This window comes from Amblyomma americanum, chromosome 11 (assembly GCF_052857255.1).
Source record: "Amblyomma americanum isolate KBUSLIRL-KWMA chromosome 11, ASM5285725v1, whole genome shotgun sequence".
NCBI lineage: Eukaryota > Metazoa > Arthropoda > Arachnida > Ixodida > Ixodidae > Amblyomma > Amblyomma americanum.
This window is the reverse complement of record NC_135507.1, coordinates 49,404,965-49,423,104: the sequence shown is the minus strand read 5'-3', so window position 1 is coordinate 49,423,104 and position 18,140 is coordinate 49,404,965. Positions and strand designations below refer to the sequence as shown.

General features: G+C 44.3%; 1 long non-coding RNA gene across 2 annotated transcripts; it reads left to right on the top strand.

The window, feature by feature from the left end:
- The first annotated feature begins 296 nt into the window (after positions 1-296).
- On the top strand, positions 297-17,023 carry LOC144110936 (uncharacterized). 2 transcript variants are annotated; one of them, XR_013309950.1, is made up of 3 exons: positions 297-762; positions 5,929-6,126; positions 8,668-17,023. It is a non-coding gene; the product is annotated as an uncharacterized LOC144110936 (long non-coding RNA). The 2 variants fall into 2 exon arrangements; XR_013309949.1 differs by having other exon boundaries at positions 326-762; positions 5,907-6,126.
- The last annotated feature ends 1,117 nt before the right edge of the window (positions 17,024-18,140 follow it).

The following is an 18,140-nucleotide window of genomic DNA, read 5'->3' as shown; positions in this document are numbered from 1 at the left end:
TCTCAACAGGGATATATAAGCGCTACACCACCCGTTATGTTTCTAATCTAGCGGAAAAAGCATAAACTAGAACATGCGTGCTTGAGCTGTCCATCTGTGCAGGTTTGTACTTCAGCAGGTTTTCTAACTGATGTTAGAGAAGATGTTTTTGTTTGTACCTTCATCACCTATGAAAGTCTGATTTTAAAAAAGCACAAGTGACGAGGGCAATATTACAAAGACACGAAATTTACTGAAGCAACGTGATTTGGAACCAACGTCCCCTGAATAACGCATCAGTGGCGCCATTTTCAAGCGTATCGCGCCTATGACGCGGCGGCGCCATGGCGACGCTCTGGTGGCTCTGGTAAAGTGTACTAGAATTTGCTCGGGACTGTTCAATGCAGTGTCGCACTACGTCTTCCGACCATGTTGCCATTTTTCGCTTGAAATTGACATCTTTGTTTAGCAGGAATACTGCAGCAATGTTTTTTTTCTTCGATGATGTGCTATGCACAGCGCGAAAGTGGTTAAGCTCTGATCGAGGTTAAGCTGATCTGCTGGTCTGTTTGCGTTGCAGTTGGAAGTTGATCAAGACGACGATGTGCAATGCATTTTCTAGTACACTTTACCTCTGGGCTCTTGCGCTCGGTTCGCACCATTCGTACGCTGACTGCGTTGAAAAACGGAAGTATAATCTCAAAGCATGCGTCTGTCCGAAAGATATACAGAAACTACAGAGCGCCTCTGTCTGGGGTTCAATAGGCCTTCTCACTACCAAAGGTAACATATAGACTGTTGCATCGCTAAATGCGCTCCGTGAAATGTTTCTCTCAGTTAAACTGCTCGCTTGTGCGCGCTGGAAATTCACGCAGAGATGGCACACAACAGTCTTGCTTTTTCAATACAAACTTTGGATTATGTATTTACCTGACTTGATCAGAATATCAAGTCCGCGTAGTCTGCAGCATTGGCGATACACCCATGCAACTTTCGCATAGTGCGCGTTAAGCGTTGTAGCTGTCAATATTCGTGTTTTGATCCCAAGCCCCACCGGCAATTCGTCAACAGAGTGCGGTTTCTGGAAGCTTCTTGCTTCTGTCACTTATTTTTGGAGCCACTTACTGTAGCACATCATTGTTAAAAGCTGCATTTGAGTTTTTCACGAAAAGATGCTTAATTTGCTCGTGACTATATCAATTATGCCACCTGCTCCTGGGAGAGGTTGACAGTTCAGGTTGCTGCACATGCTGTGCTATGCCCTATGCCATGATTGCTCGTGGTGCACCAAATCTGTTGGCAACTGCCATAGCATCCCAAGCGCAGGCCTCAGTCTGCCTTTACCAGAGGCCAACGGCTTGCACGCCAAATTTTCAGTGGATCCAAAGTTTGCATTCACTGTGCAGCTCACCTGGACATGCCCATGTCTTTCTAAGCATGCGCTGTAAATTCACACTATCAATCATGTGATAAAGAAATGCGCAGACTATAACCAACCCCTATATATACCCTTCATTGATTAAGAGAAAGCATTTGACTCAGTGGAAACCTCAGTAGCAATGCAGGCATTGTGGAATCGGGGGTGTACAAGAGTCTTAATGTGATAATACTGGAAGATATCTATAACAACTCCGCTGCCACCATGGTCCTTCATAAAGTTAGCAATAAAATTCTAATAAGGAAGGATGTAAGGCAGGCAGACACGATTTCGCCACTGCTATTCACTGCCTCTTTACAGGAGGTGTTCCATGGTCTGAATTGAGAACAGTTGGTGATAAGAGTTGATTAATGGAGAATACCTAAGTAATCTGAGATTCGCTGATTGCATTGCCTTGCTAAGTCATTCAGCAGATGAACTGCAAATCATGATCAATGAGTTAGACAGGCAGAGCAGAACGGTGGGTCGGTCTAAAAATTAACACACAGAAACTCAAGGTGATGTTCAACAGTCGCGCAAGGGAACAGCAGTTCACAATTGGTAGCGAGGTGCTGGAAGTGGTAAGGGAATGTGTCTACTTAGGGCAGGCAGTGACTGCTCAACCGGAGCATGAGAGGGAAATAACTAGAGCAAGAATTTACTGGAGTGCATATGGCAGGCTCTCACGGATCATGAATGGCAGTTTATCAATATTCTTCAAGAGAAAAATAGCCGCCGCGGTGGCTGAGTGGTTATGACGCTCGGCTGCTGGCCTGAAAGACGCGGGTTCGATCCCGGCCGCGGCGGTCGAATTTTCCCGGCCGCGGCGGTCGAATTTCAATGGAGGCAAAATTCTAGAGGCCTGTGTACTGTGCGATGTCAGTGCACGTTAAAGAACCCCAGGTAGTCAAAATTTCTGGAGCCCTTCTCTACGGCGTCTCTCATAGCCTGAGTTGCTTTGGGACGTTAAACCTTCATAAACCAAACCAAAAAAAATCTTTAAGAGAAAAGTATACAACAGCTGTATCATACCAGTACTCACCTATGGCTCAGAAACGGGTTGCTAACCTAAAGAGTTCAGCTTAGGTTAAAGACAATGCAGAAAAATGATAGGTGTCACATTAAGAGACCGGAAGCGGGCAGAGTGGTTGAGGGAACAAACGCGGGTTAGTGACGTCCGAGTTGAAATCAAGAGAAGAATTGGGTTTGGGCAGGGCATGTAACGTGACGGCAAGATAAGCGCTGGTCCTTAAGGGTAACGGAGTACATTCCAAGAGAAGGAAAGCATAGCAGGGGGTGGCAGAAAGTTATGTAGGCGGATAAGATTAACAAGCTTGCAGGGGTACGGCAGCTGCAGCTGGAAAAGGACATTGTTAATTGGAGAGAAATGGGAAATGCCTTTGCTCTGCGGTGGGTGTAGTCAGGCGGATGATGATGGTGATGTATATGCAGGGATGTGTGCAGTTCACACACCGTACAGCACAACTGATTGTGTAGCAGTATCCTTGTCATCCAGGTGAGCGTGAAAGAAGACAATGAACCAGTAATCGTGTATGATGAAGAAAAAGAAAATACTAGCCTTGAGACAGTACATTGGTTACTATATTTGAGTTCCTGCGAGAACGGCAGAGCGATGGCGCTGTAATCTATCACAGATTATGATGATGATTTTGATTTTAGCGGTGCAAAAGCAGCCTAGCCAAAGAATGCCATGGCTAAATTTAAATTGAGCTTGTTTCTAAATGTCGTCTTGTTTGGTCATAAGCATTTGATTGCAGTTTGATTCTACCATCGAGGTATTTCATTCATTTTAGTTTAATTCACGGGCTGCTTTATCAGCACTTCAGGGAGGCGGGTGGTTAACAGTACTTTATGCACAATGTATTTCTTGAACTTTGCTCGTCGAGAAAAAAAAAAGAAGTGGAGGTCTATGTCGTTCTCTCGTCAAAAATTGCTCGGGGTAATAGCAGTAGTGACTGTACATGTATAGTATGCGAAGCATCTTAGTGGAAAGAATAAAGAACCTTGGAGCATTCTAAAAGTTAATTTTATGTATCATTTGAACGCTGCTGTAATATGAGGAGGGCGCACTGCATTCAGTTTACTTAGTTGTACATGTACGTTAGAGCCCAACTTTTTCTCTTTTGTTTACTTTATTTGTGACACACTTTCCTAACATAAGGCCTGACTTTGAGGAAGACAGTTTTCTTTGAGCTGCTACTAGTGTTTGTACAGTTTTCGGGCAATTCGGCCTTGAATTTCATTAAATATCTGGCTTTGCCTCTCACTTTTTGATGAGGTTTTCAATGTAGAGCTCGAAAGAATAAAACTGTGGCAACTGCATTGCAACTTGAGTGTCAACTATGCGCTAGTTCAACAAAAGGAGCCTTTTGCTGTATTAAGCCCGTGAATGGCAGCGTAGATGCTTTGCATTTGAACCAGCTAAACACAGGACAACCTAGGTGAATTAATTCACTGCCCTGCCATGCACCTGACGCTTGCAAGCTGCTTATACTTGAGAACTGATGGTAGGTCACATCTCTGGATGGACAGTGCAGATTAAAGTTATGCGCAAGTCTCTGGGGCTGGCATCTTGCCTTAGGTTGCTAAAATTACTTTCTGTGTCATCTATAAGCATTAATCAAGAGCATTGTTTAATCATATTTTAGTTGAATGTTAAAGTTTGTGTGGGTAACGAACTGAAAGGTTTGCTGCACTTTTCTTTTTTGCGGACTGGTACTGTGGATTCTGGCAGTGTGATCACTGCCTGCTTTATTTTAAGTTGAAATCAGCCATACATTTTCTTTTTCTGCTTTCAAGTTAAAATGGTCATCTAGCTATTTCTGATTTGCGTGGTGTCCTGTTTGTGAACTTTTGAGGTGGCCTAGCGTCTAAAGTAAGCTATGGCACCATATGTCCGTGTTGGTTAGGGTTTGCAACACCAAATTTATTCAGTATCCTGTTTGCTTTTTCTGCCTTGTTTTATTGCGTTGGAGTCATATAAAATCGATTCTTACGGCATGTTTGGGTTTATAGGCAGGTCTTAGCTGATATGAATATCCTGCCAAACATGTAAAGTGAGGGAACAATTGCTAGCATGCCGAGAGTTACCAAGGTTCTGTTCAGTTTGGCGTGTTTAATACAACCTGTGTTTCGCCATTTTGAGGACTAAGACTTGGCACTACCACGACTTTGTGCTAATTTTTTAATGATGCTGTCATGAATGTGCTATCTTCTCGAGCAAGGAAGCTGTGCAAAGCTGGCTCTCATTTACAATAGGATATATCCAAACACGTTGGTGAAAGTTGAAGAGCGCACCATAATGGTGGTTGGCTCTTTTTAACCATCTGAGAAGGAGAGAGAAGCGGTATCCTTTTGCAGTAGTAGCTGTACTGAAAAGTTTTTCGTGGTTGATGGTATTTTAGTGGTGCCACTGCTTTGAAAGTACTGTCAATCAGGAGTGGCAGGGATAATAGTGGTATTAGTAGTGCTGGTTGTATTATTATTATTATTAGTAGCAGTGGTGTAGTAGTGGTTCAAGTAGCCATTGTAGTAAACATCGTCGCGGCAGTAGAAGTAGTAGTGCTAGTAGTAATGGTTGCTGTCGTGGTTGTAGTAGCAGTTGTAGTAGTTGCAGTTATGGTAGTACTGTTGTGGCAGGAACTTCAGTGGTATATCACAATTGAGGGATCACGCTTAACGTTCAGACCTAACACGGGTCTTAAGTGTGTGCTTTCATGGGCTAGGCAGGAGTATGTGTGTATCTACTGCTGCCACTTACTTTCACTGAAAGGGGGAGAAATTTGGTAAACTGCAAGTTTGGGCCAGATGTTGCATGGCAACAAGGGAAGGACAAAACAGCGCAGTACGAGGCATAAGAATATAATGAGGATGGGCTTGGGAATGTATACACTCAAAAGGAAGTGGGAGGCGTGAAAGATCACTTGCTATCACTTTTTTTTTGCCCTTCTCTCAATTAAGGTATAGCAGTTTTACTTTAAATAATACAAGATTCAAGCTCAAATTATTATCTGCAGGACCACCAATGGGGCATCTGCAACTTCCTGCAAACTGGCACATTGGATAGGAGCGTATATATAAGTTAGGGAATAAAGCAAGGAAAAAAAAAACTGACAACCCGGTTACCACTGTGTAACACAAATTTCAGCACTTGTTTTATTTCGCATAACGTGCAGGCACTACTGACAAACACGTGTGTGACAGCTTAAACTAAGCAAGGTGACAAAAAAAGCTAATTGGTATTGTAATACTCGGTTGTTTGACTGCGCTGAGTAGTTACAAGGACAACAACCAAGACTGGACATGGCGCAACTATCAACGGAAATTTTATTTGAAAAAATGGCCATGTTAAGGGAAATTTAAAATAAAATTTTATTTTTTAAAATAAAATTTCAGGTGATAGTTGCACCATGTCCAGCCGTCTTGTTTTGTCCTTGTTTGCTACTCAGCGCAATCAAGCAACAGAGCTTAAACTATTTTATTGGCACAGTGATGGCTTCCACACTGTCCAGATCAGCTGACCACTGGCATCGGGCATACGGCATCGTCTCATCACCACATGCCCACTGCCCACATGCGGACACTGCCGAGCGGCAGGAACTGCAGGGTGCTGTGGCACTAATGCCATGAACATTCCAGCTAAACCTGGTCCACGTGCAGGTGCCCAACATGCCGGCCTTCTTCCACCTACATACGCAATCACGGAACAGGTAGGGCATGGAGGATGGTGCTTAACCCCTTAAGTCATCGCTTGCCATCCTTTTTTTTTCCTCCTGAATACCTGCTTTAAACACGTGGTGAGTAGTACTGGAGAGATTTGTGTCTCCTTGCCCGACACCCTTTGCGATTGGTATTTTATCACTTCCCCTGTGAAGGAACATGGACACTGTGCAACCACTGCAGGTATTTTCTAGTACTTTTACATATGTCTCTTCTATACCCTCATTATGCAATGCTTCCATGACTGCTGAGGCTTTGACCAAGTCAGATGCTTTGTCGTAATCTATGAAGGTTATAAACAGGTTATTTATATTCTTCCCATTTCTCATTCACCTGATTGATGGTATCTGTTGTTCAGTATTTGCAAGCCTGATCCTTTGGTTAACAGGAGTCTAAGGTTGATTTAATTAGCACCTACCCGAGTGATGCCAATTTGCAACGCCACCTTGGAGGATTACTTCTAAACATGGTGGGATAAAATTTATTTGTAATATGAACCCCTGAGAAATAAATATCTTGTTCGTTTACAGAAAATGGAAGAATCATTTACAGTTACAGTTGAGGTTCCAAAGGGCAATCTTGACATTAGACAGGTCTGGGAAGTGTAGGGTTCCAATAGCCTGAGCTAGCTGAGCATACCAAGCCCACAATGCAGATGCATCGTGGACTGGAGTGGACTCAAGTTCCTCCGAGTTTAGTTGACAGTGTCCAACATCTGCCTTATTGTAGTGCGCTACACTGGAGCTTCCACTCAGCCGCTTAGTCATTGTCTGTGCCGTCGCTCTGTGCGACCTCTGTGTGGCTTTGTGACATCATCACAACCCGCCCGTCAGATTGCGAGCAAACTGCCCACCGTAGCACGTGGCAGTTCAATTAATGATTGGTTGAGAGAGGTTGCTCGGCAAAAGCAACCTGGTTCTCACAAGGCAGCACCTGCCATCGCAGGGCAGTGGCGTGTTTTTTAAGCGGATTTTTTTGCATTGAGTCCTATGGGAAACCAACCAAATGGTCTAACAATTGTTCATATTACCTGAGAATTCGTTTTAACATAGTTCGTATTAACATGTATGTGCATGTGTGCGAATGCGAGCACAACATGGTACATTTATGCGATGAAGTGTGAAAGGTGAAGAGTTCAGATGTCTGTGCAGTAAAGATAAAGAGGAGAGTGAAGGCTAGAGCAGGCACTACAACAGAACCGACTTTTATTGTGAAAGCACTATTTCACGAGGTTCAACTGGCTCACAGAGTTTGTGTGAAGCTTGACCTTGAAGGAGACCTTGGCCAAACCATAAATAAATAATGCTGCAACTCGGGATTTGAACCCGCGGCGGAGTGAACAGATCAGCTTTGTTGGCCACTGCACGAGAGCATTCATCCTTCCTAAAAGGAAGGAATTCATCCTACAAGCACAGCTCCAAGTACAGTGTAGCCCTCTTATAATGGCAGCAGATATAACGGAATGCTCGCTTATTACGAACAAAGTCTCTGTTGCAGACAAAATGTGTATTATAGCTATAGCACTGCATTGCAGTTCGAACAACTGTGGCCGCACCACTTTGTTACGTATGAGAAGGCACCCAAAACTCTCCCCTGGCAGCTGAAAAACATGCACTTCCTGCCAGCGTGCTTACCTGCCGTGGTGGCTCAGTGGTTAGGGTGCTTGGCTACTGATACGGAGTTCCCGGATTCGAACCCGACCGCGGCGGCTGCGTTTTTATGGAGGCAGAACGCCAAGGCGTCTGCGTGCTGTGCGATGTCAGTGCGCATTAAAGATCCCCAGGTGGTGAAAATTATTCCGGAGCCCTCCACTATGGCACCTCTTTCTTCCTTTCTTCTTTCACTCCCTCCTTTATCCCTTCCCTTACGGCTGGTTCAGGTGTTGGCGGATATATGAGACAGATACTGCGTCATTTCCTTTCCTCCAAAACCAATTGTTATTATTATTAATTATTATCCCACCAGCGCGGAGGCCGAAGAGCATCTCCCAGCTCCCATGATCTCCCCAGAAGTGTATGTTGACACCCCTCCTCCCCCCCTAAAGAACAATAATATAGGTGGCATTGAAATTGAAGTTAACAGCCGGCCAAGTGTGTCCAGACAGACTACAAGGTAGAAGGAGAGATAGCTGGTCAAGCATGGTAATAATAGTTCATTGTGGGTGGTCTTCTTTAGTCTTTCTTCAGTTTTGTGCTGTACCGCCCACAATGAGACTAGAGGGTCAGTCGATGCGGTTTTATTCACGCTCTGAAGGTGTCCCATCAGTGGTGCGACACCAGCGCTTGCCGATAGTAGTTTACTGGCCAGATTGGGCCGTTCCAGTTACAGTGCATTCGTTTACTGCCGTGGAAATTACAACTGGCTGCCGAGTGCAACACAAATCGCTTCTGTAGGGCAGGCTTTTGGGTTCAGAAACAACAGAAGACACTGCTGAACACCATGTAATCAGACGCATGTGGATTTGTTGCAGCACTTTGCTGATGAACAGTTGCGTGGACTTGATGTCACATGGGTTGATTTCGTTGATGCAGATGGCATCGACATTGCAGAGCCACTACTAATGAAACCACCGTATGGCGAACATACGAGCATTCCTGACCTGCCAGGACTCTGATGAAGACGATGGTGAGGAGGCCAACTTACCACCAGCTACCGTAAACATTTCAACTGTGATTAGTTGTAACACGTCCGTAAGGCAGGCTATTGGCAGTGAGAGTCTCGGTGAGGGCCTGACTGTGCTGGAGAGCCTCAAAATTGCTGTAATACGGCTTAATTTGGAGAAGCAGATGTGTATAACGGGCGGTTTAAAGAAAGAAATGTCGCTTTTGTTCCGCTTTGTATTATTGGCTGTAATAAGAAAAGCCCACTTTCTGATACAGCAAATGATATCTGCACGACTGTCAGGCTCGTTATAAGAGGGCTCTACTGTACTACCATTTGCATGTTAATTATTGGCAAATAAACTGTTCATGCTGACAAAAACGCCGAGATAGACTCTGAATGACTTTTGACCTCCCAGGCTCGCAGCATTAAATCACTGAAAAAAAGTCAGTAATTAATTTGTTGAAAATATTTGTAAAAAAAAAAAACATTCTGAAATACACACTGAACAAAAGTCCGGAATTTTCAAGAAATAAAAACTAAACAGTCCAACCTGTATTTTATAATTGAATGGTAAATTATATTCTGTTATCTGTAGTTATATCCTTGCTATGTTTTCATTTTCTACACCACCTTGAATCAGTGCAGTCGTTTGCAGTGTGTAGTAAAAATCAAGAGTTGAGTGGCATTAGATGGAATATGTGGTGGTGGTGTTTCGGTCCTTTATGATGGCTCTTTTCTCACAGGTGTTCATATCTGCGTATGTGCAGTATGTGCAGTATGTGCAGTACAGAGGGCAAAACGTCTGTCTGGAATGCACGAACTGCGTGCTCCGGGGGGCTGCTCTCGCCTATGCACGCCACATCTAGCGATAACACCTGGTTCGAGATGAGCTGAATGTGAGCATGCGCGGTTTGGACTGATAGCATTTCCCGTCTTTTTTTCGGCTTGGTGGCCGTCTCTCTTTGCCGTCACATGCACTGTCTACGGTGCCGGCTGTGAAACTAAACCAGCAACTATGCGCATGATGCTTGGATTTTTATTTTATTTTCTTTTTTTCATGTGTGGAAGCTTGGCATGGAATATTTCACTGTGTCATAGCTCCACCCCTGCATTGCATGACTACTGCGAGCACGTGCCTCAAGTCTGCGTACAGTGCTCTGCAGCCTTGGTGATTACTGAAATCTGCATATCATTGCTCAAGGCAGCATGGGAACTCAAAGATGCATAGACAGCGCTTCTGATGACAAAAGCCAGCGGCAAAGCCGCGGCAGCCAATGAGCCGTGAATAGACGAGCGATGCTAACAGTTTGGCTGCCCATGTTCACACCCGACCAGTTTCGAACCAGGCGTTATTGCTAGACGTCACGCACGTATCGCAGAACGGCTTAGAGCACGCATTTCGGCCGTTCTGCACGAGGGTTTGGCCTCTGTGCACACATGCTGTACATGTTTGTCAAATCTAAGACATTTTTGAGATGAAAATTTCAGAAAGCATTGTCTCGTTCCTTTTTTCTGCTTGCATTTTTCTTATTCGATGCCTTCTTGCTGAAGTGTCACATTTAGCTTGGATGTCAATTGAGAAGGCAGGCATTCAGTTTCAGGCAATGTGCATATTGATGCCTAGATCTGTGTATGTCGACAGGTAGTGGTTGCCTCTTATTTTTTACACCTTGTCGAGTTAATGCTGTGTGTTTTAGTTCTATTTGCAGGGTTTGTGACCTGGTCCTTGACATGCATTTTGCCATGAGTCACGCTGAAAAAAGCTCGCCTGGATCCTGACTCAGCAGTTGCATATTCGAATCCCAGCTAATGTATTTTTTTTTTTTCCGGATCACATCCTGACCTGCATTCTGCCTGTCTCAAAGTGCCAAATGCCTCAAAATACGATTATCATTTATGAATTAAGTATTTACAGTAATCACTCTAATTAAAAAGTAATCTCTGTAAAATGCCATTGCTTGGTTCATTTCTTGCATCTTTAATTCCATTTTGCTAAGTAGGGCTGGCTTAACATCATTAAACAAAGGAGACTGTATTTCTTATCTTGTAGTCTGTCATCAGTTGCTCAAGCTCACTTTCAAATTAAATTCCTGCTCATTGGGTCATAGTACAAGATAATATAACCTTACAATTACCCATTCTCTGTCATTAGTTTTTTTTACAGACTACTATAAATGAGCAGAATCAGCTTACTAACATTTCACTCTTACTGCACTATTTGACATAATTTGACACAAGCTTTGATGTTCATTATTTGCCACTGCTTTTCTCGCATTGTGTTTATGGCTTTCCCTTTTGCTTCAAACTTGTTAGTGCCGACATGATGTGTTTTAATTTTTCATTGTACTTATTGCTCTGAATTTTGTTTTGACTGAAGAATCAGTGAGTGTCTGTTTCGCATTTTGTATTCCCAACCTGTCAAAATCTCATAATATAGCGTGCCGGTGATTTTGGAGGCCTCAAAAAACTAAGTGCCAGTTAGGTTGGCTTCCCCTCACACATCGCCAATGCAACTATAGCAGGCCAAGCGGCAGCCAGGGTGGCTTAACCGCATTACAGTTGTGTCGCACAATAAATGCTATGTCAGATGGTTTATGGGGGTTTAACGTCCCAAAGCGACTCAGGCTATGAGAGATGCCGTAGTGAAATCCTATGTCAGAGTGAAAGCTATTGCTGTTTTCACCACCTCCGTGACAGCCAACATGAGTGCACTATGGTTGCTGCGAGGGTACAATCGTTCACACCACTGGGTACTGTCGATGGGTGCATGAGGCATGAATTTGTGCTGATGGCCAGGCTGCTAATCCTCCGCACCGCTGTATTTTACGTGGTACTACTGGCGAATTCAGGATGAAAATTGGAGGGAATACTTAAGCTCCGTCTTAAGGGTATGGCACGATAGCGTTATTTGGTTAATGCTTATAATACGTGAAATTTGTTATTGGGGACATTACATTCATAAATCCCTGGGAGTCCTCATCCCACTCCTGGCACACTGGTGCAATAGTTAAGCAATACACCCCTGCCCTGCAATAGCAGGTGCTGCCAGCGGTGGGGCTTGTGCAACCCAGGTAGCTCTTCCCGAGCAAGCTCTCTCGACCAATCATTATTTAACTGCTACCTGCCTCGGCGGTCAGTTTGCTCACGGTCCGGTGGGCAGGTTGTGATGACGCCACAAAGTCACGTTACCTAGGGGGCCCACCTGGGTTGCTTCTCTGGGGATTTTTTTGCTGGCAATGATGTCGATGCTGGATTTTCTGCAGAACAGGGGCCTTAACGCTCTCGCGTTAAAACACGAATGCTTGCTGCACCACCACCAGTCACTTGTGTACTGCGGCTAAGCCTACCACCTGCCATCCGAGTGGGCACTGCGTGGTGCTGGGGAGTTGGACGTATCCGTTTCATGGCCAACCATGTTCGATATACGAATTGTAAATTGCATGCATTTCTTAAATATATTAAGAGCTTGATATTGGAAATAAATTGTTATATGCATGTTCGTTATATCGAGGGCTGACTATTCGAGATTGCGTTACGAGTAAATAATGAGGGGTCTGTGCAGAGTTTTTTACTCTGTGGCTTTTGTACATGTTGGTTATACAATTATACATACTGGTAGGACAGTCAGCTGAAATAAAAATGTGGCTTTGCAGTTCATATTCCAATTGTTTTTCTGGAAAATCCAGCTGTTCAACCAGAATGAAACGCTACTGCTGAACTACTGTGTTCTCTATACCTGTGTATGTACGTGCTTACAGATGGTGCACACATGCCTTTTAATGCAAGATTTTTTTTTTTTCAGGAACAGCACTTAGTCACTGAGACTGCCCTGGCAAAAATTGTGATGGGAGAAACCAGTAGAAATTCTATTCGTTTCTCTATTGCGTTATGAAGTGATAGACTAATACAGTTTAACATATGCATACATCCTTTACATGCATACGTTTGAGTTTATTCTCGCTGGAGACTTAACAGTCCGATAAGAGTTGAGAGTGATTTGTTTGTTCAGTATGTAGTATTCTCTTGAAGTGAGGTACATCACAGGCTCGTGTGCATGATTTCGCGTCTTCATATTTTCTCTTGTCATGTTGTGCAAGGGATCTTGGTGACTGATTACTGTGAATACTTGGCTGAAAAAGCATTGCTTGCCCATGCTTTGGGCCAATGATATCCATGAATCTTGTTTATCCAGAATCAAACAAAACACACAATAGCTACTAATGATGGAGCAGTATTTTGAAAACTGAAACTGCGTTATATATACTTCAATACCGTAATGCTGTGCAGAAACATCGGTAAAACCTTTGCGAGCGAGTTAATATATCCTTTCACATGTTACAATAAGGAAGGTAGAGCAGTAGCTCTAAAACACAAATTCTTAAACAAATACAAATTTTAGCCCCTGTGCAATCATCAAAGACCGGTTCTCATCTTCATGTACACTAAGCGGCATGGGGTGGTGGTAATAAGCACTGCACAGGCTCGGACTTATCCGAAAACCTGGGTCAGACTTGGTCAAGATTTTTAGCCGGGCCTGGGCCGGGCTCGGATTGTCAATGGTCGGCCCGGCCCGGGCTGGGCCCAGGCCTGTAATTTGGCGAGCCTTGGTTGGGCTCGGGCTTGCATACTGAACAGGCACTTTAACTGAAAGCTCGCTTGTTAGTTCTCAAGGTATTTACAGGTGAAGACAATAGCAGGTCAAGGCAATTAGCCCCGGTTTTCAACTATTTGAGCGAAAAACTAGATTTCACACCTCAATTGTAAAAAAAAGGCTTTCACTGAAATTCGTTATGACATTTGTGTTAGTGAAGTGCTCTTATTTTGTTGTTCAGGGCCTGAACCGGGCCCGCGCACATGGAGGGCTGGGCCGGGCCGGGTAGCTGAGAGTTCACTAGGGCTAGGGCTCTTGGGCCTGGGCCTATGTTTGGAGCGGCTGGGCCGGGCTTCAGCAAATAACAGAAGAGGCCTCCGGGCCCGGGCCAATAATTCCGGCCTGTGCAGTGCTCTAGGTGGCAGTCACATGTTCAAAGCTGGCGTGGATGTCGACTTCACACTTTGGTCTGAAGGAACTGAAAGAGTAGGTCAATATCTGCTTTCAGAGTTTTTACGATTATTTTGACAAGTAAATGTATGTGTAACCCACTGAAAGCTCTGGTTATTAACTTTTAATTATGTCAGTATTGGATTTTTGATCAGTACAGCTCTTCATAGCTGGTTTCCACCAGAACTTTTAATACTTCTGCTGGTGCTTGTGCTGTGTATTTGTTTTCACCGCATGTTTTAGTACCATTTTCTGTTGTTCAGTTCAATGGTGGACATTTCTGTTCTTTGGCACATGTTGTGTGCTTATGATTTGGCAGTTGAGCTTTTTAACAGTGTACATGTGTTTGTTATTTTTTAGACAGCCATGTAAGAATGTTTTCTTCTCTAATGAAACTATTTGGTTTTTTCAATGCAGGGACCAATCTCAAATCGTATGCAGGTGGCCTTTCCCGATTAGAGTAGTTTTACGGGCACAAGCACAGTCCAGCATTGGAATAATCCCCAGTTTGAGAACGTTACACAAGTGTTAAAGCTGATCATTTAAGGTCATTGTGCACGAATGTCAAATTGCATGTTCATCACTTTTGCTGTTGTTGCCTAAAGTGGGATGATGAAGATGTGGCTAAAATGTAATGATGGTATCTTGATGCTTTGCAAAATGTGCTTCTTGCACTGTTCACATTTCATTAATGTTGAAATTTTTTACTGAAGTTGCAGAAGCTGAGTTCTGGTCTGACAGCCTCTGGGAAAATTCTGTTGTGGATTTGGAAGGAGACGGTGATGAGCGTGGCAGAGGTTCCGGCCAGTCTGCGCTGCACCACAGCATTCCTGGACGGCAGCAGCCAGTACTCCGTTGCCATCTCTGCCCCTACACCTCAACAATTATAGGGAATCTGAAGCGACACCTGCGAATTCACACCGGAGAAAAGCCGTTCAAATGCGATGTCTGCTCAGAAGAGTTTGGAGTGAAAGAACACTGCCTTCTCCACATCCGCCGCCGCCACACGGGGGAGAAACCATATATGTGCAGTTTGTGTTCCTTTGTGACAGCTCAAAGTTCTGCATTATCACGCCACATGCTCACACATACTGGTGAGAAACGATTTGCGTGCAGTGCATGCTCATACTTGTGCTCAAGAAGGGAACAACTCAGAAACCACATGTCTCGACGACACAAACACACCACTGCTGACAGGTGAAGTGTCCCCATATGTGCTACTTCCAAGTAACTTATCGTGCCATATGTTCACAGGTGGTGTAATTGTAGCTGACACAATGCAGCTTTTGTCTACCTGATTATCATGAGAACTTTCGTTCTGTGTTGTGTAGAACATAGCAGCAACCAGATGCTTTGGCAGGGAATTTTCAGGTAATAAACTTAGCAGTGGAGATGCCACCAATGGTTCAGTGGTAGAGTGCAGATTTTTTAATCACCACTAGAGGGAAAGCTGGCAGCGTGCATTTTATCCACCAATGACGCCCAAGGCATGCCGGGAAGTTAGATGCTTCGGATTGACATCTGGCGGCTTGTTGACTGTGCTACGGATGGTTTCTTGGTTGTTCAGTTTTGTTTTCATTGATGTTTTGCGCCTTTTAAGGTGGTGTATTTATACAGCTATGCACTTGGTTCATTTGAGATCCAAAGCATCCAAAGGCGCTTGCTTCTAAGTGAGCTGAGCATAGTGTCTGGTGCCTGCTCGGCTTGAAGCACGTTTGCCCTGTCACTTGGAGCCATTTACGCAGCAAGCTGGTTTGCTCAGCAGCAACCTGTTCTAGCTGTGCATTGAAAGGTAAAAGAAGGGTACAAAGCTTCTTGTGAATTTAAAACTCGGTACCCTGCTATTGTGGCCACTCCGCACATTTCTCACAGGAGTCTCAAGACACTTGTGTTTTAAAAGCGCAAAGTACTTCGACAAGCGCAACTATGTTAACCGCACTCGTCGAGGATTGCATTTGCTTCATTTCAAAGCCTGACGCTAGCCATTCACTGCAATGAGGAATGACTTCCATTCATGAATTAATTCAAGCAAATATCCGCATGCCACACTTACCAGCATGAACACAGCCGTCACAGGTACGGCAGGTTTCAGCTTCCTAATACATATTTTGGCAAAATCTAAGCGCAGCACTAGGACATGGTGAGAGCTAGCACTTAGCACATGCAAACTAGTTTCTCATAGAAAAGCGAGGGTTCGGGCAAGTTTCTCACGGCACGAACCATAGCCTATGCATGAACATGGGACACGAACCTGCAGTAGCAGATGACACCAATGAAACGTTTTTTCACAATGCACAAACGGAAGCATCTGCAGTGTACAATTTTAAGGAGTAAAAATTTTTTTGAATGAATATTTGCTTTGAAAGGCACGTCTGTTAAAAGCAAAAGAACGCTTTCGACGGTTGGCTATATTTGGTGGCATGATGAAAAAGCCCTTTTTTACCCCTAGATAAATTCGGTGCTCGTTTATGCCTATCTGCTTTTCTGCTCATTTATTGCAGTGTACAGTAAGCATATCTTATTATAGGACATATTGAATGTAAAATGCATATTTCCTTGTAGTATATGTTTTGCGAGAATTTGTATTTCTGCAGTCCCAGTTATGACTAGGGCTAACACTAGCCAAGCCAAGTAAGATACCTCTCTCTTTGTGCCACTCCCATGGCAGATGAAGTGCCCTTCAAGAAATTAGCTTGGACGGTGGCACCAGCTTTCCCTCTAGATGGTATTTCGAAACTCTATGGTAGAGTACTTGCCATATGCAGGGGACTGAGCTCAACTCGTGCGGCTAGAAAAAGTGACCAGTTAAAAAGTCAGTAAACCATTTCCTTGTGTATAGAAAGTATTGTCACTGGTGGTGGACATCGAAAAGCAGCTAGGACGTGTTGATTAGTAGGCTGGTTAACTGAAATTTGTTCAACTCTTATAGCCAGCCACCTCACCACTTGTTAAGATTGCAACAAGGCTTGCTGTGTTTCCAAAGCCCAGTCAAAAGCTTCAATTGGGATCAGTCATACCATGGTAGTCACAGAGCCACAACAATGGATTTGGTCACTGTTGCCAGCAAAAACCTCTTCACCACAAGAACAGGACTTGGACTTTGCAACCACTTTCATGGAAAGTACTCGCCATAAATTGCGTGCACAGGCCCATTATTTTGTAACGAAACTGTTTATTACCTATTCGCCACCATCACTCATGGGACAAACTTCAGTAATGGATATAAAGGCTTGACTACATCATATCGGTTTGGAGGTGGGTGATTACGAGTTGCATGTTGTGCTGTATACTGGACCTTGCACGACGTGACGTCGTATGCCAGGTTTCGTGCGAAAGCCCTGCACTCGCCGCGAGGTGCGAAAGAGAATTTTTAAAAGTGTATTGTAAATTTCCCACTCGCATTTGAGGTCTCGTACACGGCATGGACGCTCGGTAGCCTGTACTCTACATAGTGCAAGCATTTTAGAGCCGAGCTCAAACACCCCTTTCAGTGGCCCTTTAAAGGTGCACTAAAGAGGATTCTGAGATCGTCTTTTTACCACGGGAACTCGATCTGCACGCTCCAAGTATTCTTAGAAACTGATTTCCTTATTAAATCGAATTAAACGTCCGCGGACTCCCGGCTCCCGAAAGCAGGAGGAGTCAACCAACGCGTGGAGTGCCTTTCAGAAAGTTGATCTTGCTTTGTTTTTTAGGTTTTCGCGCATAGTTTCAGTCGCAGACAACATAGCCGCGCTGTTAGGCCCACGGAAATAAAAATACGCGTGGACTCTGCTTTATGTATCACTCCGCCGATGGCAGAGCGGCAAGGCGCCACGCGACTGGCTGAGAGGATCTGCATGCGTTGGTTGACTCCTCCTTTCGTAGGCGAGTTAAAAAAAAAAACGTAGGAGTCGGGACGTTTAATTCGATTTAATAGGAAAATCGGCCGCACAGGACAATAATTCGAAGTTTCTTGGAATGCTTGAAGCGTGTAGATCGAGTTCCCGCGGTAAAAAGACGAGCTGAAAATTCTCTTTAGTGCACTTTTAAGGGTATTACTCGATAGCAGGATCGGTTAATTGCCATATATCAGAAGGCCATTCTCTGCTTAACATTCCTTGATCCCTGGGAGTCCTCGTACCACTCCTGGCGCAGCGGTTAAACGATGTGCCACTGCCCTGCCATGGCAGTTGTTGCCAGCGGTGGGCCTTGTGCGACCCAGGTTGCTTTTCCCTAGTGACCAATCATTAATTTAACTGCCACGTTGGGCAGTTTGCTCACTATCAGGACGCTGTGATAACGTCAAAAGGTCACATGTCCTAGGTGGCCCACCTGACTCGTAGGTTGCTCTCTGGGGACGACCTACCAGAGCCATGC